Raw genomic sequence first — 4,783 nt, 5'->3', positions numbered from 1 at the left:
AATGAACGAGAGAGTTACTCATTAAAACTACCTAAGTCGAAACTTTTCTTTTATCCCTAAAAGAGCCCGCTGGAGGATTGCTTTGCTTTCTAACATCTCTTTCTGTTATCAAAATGCTTCTTTAGCACTAGGCGTCTAGTAAGCGATAGCTATCGCTTACCTAGACAAAGGCCGAAGCACCACAGACACACTTCAAGCACAAACTCGTATTTGTAAATAAATCTAGTTAGAACGGCCTCGGCCAAAGTCTTACATAGCCTCGAGCTCACTAGACTCTAATGGAACAATAATAATTACTAAGTAGAGTGGTCTGTGTGTTTTTGTTTTAAGTGTAAGACGTGTCTTAACTATCTACTCTTATAGCTTATAGCTCCACAGCGCGCACACTGCACGTCTTAAAACTTGCTATAATTAGTTTCTTGTAAGGGATTTGTATATATTTAACAAAAATTACACCTATTCTAGAAAACTTGACGTTGGTGTTTTTTGATGTAGTCACTTCCTTAAGTCTTCTTATATAATAGCTAATTATAGGATGTAGGCTAATAGCTAGGTTAACGCCTTACGTTTTTACACGAATAGTAGAGTTAACAACACTATTGTTATGGGCGAGAGAGGCCTAACTGACGAGTATGCATTCACCTATTGTACAGAAGAAGAAAGATACAGAAAAGAACTATCTAGAGGGCCCTCCTTTTATAGTTGTTACTCGTACAAACGCTTAGACCTTTAGTCTTCCTCCTTACTTAAGCTTGTTCATACGTAACTAACCACGTTATTTAGTCACGTGACTAAAGTCATGTGATTCACTGCCATGTAACCTGTAGGTCATGCCTCTCTAGCGTAGCCCTTTACAATACTCCCCTCCTTCACCTTGTCCAATATCACGTGCGTATTCCTTAGTCTTCTTTTCCTTTCTCTCCGTCCGTTTGCTATCACATGTTTGGCGTCTCGTATAGTTAAGGTAAAGGCAAATAGTGAAGGTAAGAGAGAGTTAGGCAATGGTGCTATATAGCAAACGCTGTCTGGTGAGCATAAATACTCTTCTTCCCCTGCCTACTGCTTATTTCCTCTATCCCTTTAGCTTTAACTTTTCTCTTATTATAGTCACTTCCTTAAGTCTTCCTGTATAATAGCTAATTGTAGGATGTAGGCCAACGGCTAGGTTAACGCCTTACGTTTCTGCACAAACAGTGGAGTTAACAACACTATTAAGCAGGCAACTGCTTAGATCTTTAACGTTGCTTATTAGTTGCTCACTCGTACGACGCTAGGTGCCATCTAGGCCGCAGCGCCTGTTATTATTAGATAGGTTAACCTTAATAACTACTAGGTCTAGTACATTTTTAACGTGCGGGTTGCTAAGGAGATTTGCTAAGTGTTCGCTGCTGCTCCTATAAGTGTCGCTTTCTTGTCGTACGTTTGAATTTGCTAACTAGTGTAGCCTAAGCTTTGTTAGGTCTTTAACATGTTCTGCTATCTAAGGGGGCTGTTGCTGTATGATGCTACCTTTAGTCCTAGCCTTAGCAGTTATTCGCCTATTGTTGCCCGTACGACGCTCTATGCCCGTCAAATCTTGGGTGGCCAACTCTTATACCTTAAGGCCTTCCTCGTCCATTCACGTAGCGCCCTTAATGCTATATTTTGCGATAACTGTGCGCTAGTCTTAGACAAGGCGAAGGAGTTTACGGCCTTTGCTAGTTGTGTCTCTATCCATAGAGAGTGGGGTGGTGCGTGTAGCAATTGCATCTAGCAGGACCATGGCGCCTGTTGTACGGCAGGAGGAGGGGACGGTTCGTCCGTCTGTACGCCAGCTAAGCGTCGTCTTCTAGGCACTAAGAGGGATCGTTTGGCCTCTAGGGGTAGCGCCAGGTCTCTGTTGCTTATTAAGTAGCTTTCGCCTCTAGCTATTTTGTAGCCGGCCGTTGGGTTTCCGTATAGAGGAAGTTTGGGCGAGCTATTCGTCTAGGGCCTTCGTGTCTTTAAGTGCTGTAGCTGGTTTTTAACTGCCCTCTAGGTAGCCTATCCAAATGACGAGATATTGCAGTTCTCCATTTCGTATTCGTTCGTCTGTGATGCCTTACACGAGCCATTCTAAATAGTCTTATTCTTCTCCATCTTCTTGTACAACGATAGCCGCAGGGCTGCTATCGTCTATTTGTTGTAATGGCAAGGGGTTGTTAGATGCTGGCCTTAGCTTGTCTACATGGAAGGATTTTGTCTCCCAGGGCACCGCGAGTTCTACCCAGTAGGGGTCCCGTACGCAGGCGACTTAGTACTTTCTACTTTTCTAGTCTAGCTTTTTGCTTGTTTAGGTCGTTTATACGTTGCCTAAGTCTAGCTAGACCTAGTCTCCTACTTTGTAAGCAGGCGATAGTTTGCGAGATTTGTTTGCCTGCTTCTCTTGCTCTTGTTAGGCGTACAACATTGCTGAAACTGCCTAGTTTGCCGCATCACTAATCATACGTACTATCTCTTTAGCTGCTATGCTCGCTTCTTAGTTATCTAAGATAGCTTCTTTTTAGGGAAACGGGGTATTATGGTAACCATAGTGGAGAAAGAAGGGGGATACACCTATAGAGGCGTTCGTATAGGAGTTAAGTATAAGTTCTAGAAAAGAGCAAAGCTAAGCCTAATTATCTTAGTTGTAGTTGCAAAAGATCTATACGACTACTTCTATGTCGCTATTAGCTTATTCTATTATTTTGTCTATTTATAGGTAGTAAGCTATAGAGAGATTCCGCTAAATATTTAGCAGCTTATAGATGTTTTCCTATAGTTAGCTTGCGAACTAGAGGCTATAGTTGGACGTGATAGACTATAGAAGGCTATAGTAGTGGTAGACTTCTCGTACGAAAGCCTAAGCAACGTCTATTATCTTAATCTTATTTTTAGAGACTAGTATAATGCCTTTCCCTAATTAGTTCTTTACTACTATTAAGTTTGTGTTTCTAAGAAAGTTAAGAAGGCCTATAATAAAATTAACTATAAGGTGCTACTACGTATAACTAGGCATAGGTAAAGGCTTTAAGTAACTAAACTTTCTATCCTACTAGGGAGTGCTTTTATAGCATAGCTTATAGTTCTATATGAAGCGTTATATGTTATTACTTATGTAAGGCTAGTACTATTCTTATACAATAATCCAATAGGTCTCTTCTTGTCTAGGATATATAGTTAGAAGAGATAGGTAAGCCACTTAGATAACTCCTATGCGTAATAGTTTAAAGTCTAGTACCCACACACGTCCACGCTATTAAAGTTGTTCTTCTTAGTTAATTATATAGTCACTTAGCGAGATAGCAACCTTGCGCGTGCTAGAGAGTGATTGTCTTCCTTCTTATACAGCAGCTAGTACTTCTTAGTAGATAGTGTTATCCTGCGCTGCCTATACCTAATGTTCTCGTACTAAAGCTAGAAGGTCTAGAGGTTAAAGTAGTGTTTCTAACACTAAGGAGGTTCCTTAAGTCTATATAGGTAGTACTAGGACGTAGTCTAGCGTATAAGCTAGGACTAGCATTGTAAATTCATAAGAGGAGGCATGCTCGTCCTCTGCGTCCTTAAGCATATCTTAATCTTAGCAAGATAGCGCGTCTACTCTTATGTTATCCTTGCCTAGACGATAGCGTAACTTTATATTTAGGAACCAAGTAAGCTCTAAGTTCTATTATACGTGGCGTTTAGACAGCTTCTGCTTGTGGGTGAAGTATTCTAAGTTCTTGTAGTCTATAATGACTTTAAACTCTTGTACGCTATAGAGTTTAGCGTCCTATTCCTTTAAGCAGTAGATTACTACTAGTAGTTCCTTATTATTATTATTATTATTATTCTAGTTTAACGTCCTTTTTCAGCCCAAAGGGCTATATAAGACGTGTAGGGTTTTTAGGCCTACAAGTATTTGAGTAGGCTGTTTCTAGCTACAATATTTAGGAGGGGTTTTAACTAAATAAAGGTGAGGCTTATAGCCTATTAGTTGGTAGGTAGGGGTGGGATAGGGTGGGGGAGGTGTATGGCTACCTGTTACAGGTATTACTCCTCGTTTTCTGTGTTTCCCTTGTACAAGGCTTGTGTCCTAGCCTTTGTTTCTTAAATAAAGGTAATAGTTGCTTCTATACCCTCTTTTGTTTAAAGGAGGATAGGTAGTGATAGATCGCCTTTGCAGGCTTCTCTTAGTCCTTTCCTTTTCTCTCTATATAGATTACATCTAAATAGAATATAAGGTAGGTCTTGTATAGACCTATAGTTGCAGGGGCAACTATTAGAATCCACTTTCCCTCTCTTATATAGGTAGTCCCTTAGGTAATAGTGTCCTAGTTTAAGTTAGTAGAAAGCGCTTAAAATCTCTCTTCTAGTATTGCTAGGAATAGCAATTTGCTTTCTTATCTTCTACTTATATTTTGCTGCGTACGTATGTAGATTCTTGCTAGTGGCTTTTTTCCTATACTGTTCAAGTTAGCTTAGCCATTCTCTCTCTCCTAGCTGCTTAATTCGCGAGCTAGTAATAGCTAGGCTAGTTTTGCAGGTAGAAGGAGGGTCTAGCTTAGTAGCTTCTTTAGCTAGGGCGTCTGCTTTTTCGTTCCTAGGGATATCTTGGTGGCCTGGTACCTAGTGAAGGCTAGGGCGTATACCTATCTCCTCTAGTTTCTTTGTTGCCTTTATACATCTAATTTGCCATTCTTGGCCTAGATTATCAGAAGCGGTCTTTAACCTAAGTAGAGCAGCTTAATTATCTGCATAGACTTTAATATACTAAACAGTTCTCTACTAGCTCTATTGTCTTTTT

The sequence above is a fragment of the Exserohilum turcica genome (assembly GCF_000359705.1).
Source record: "Exserohilum turcica Et28A unplaced genomic scaffold SETTUscaffold_12, whole genome shotgun sequence".
Classification (NCBI taxonomy): domain Eukaryota; kingdom Fungi; phylum Ascomycota; class Dothideomycetes; order Pleosporales; family Pleosporaceae; genus Exserohilum; species Exserohilum turcicum.
Note: the sequence above shows the minus strand (reverse complement) of the source record.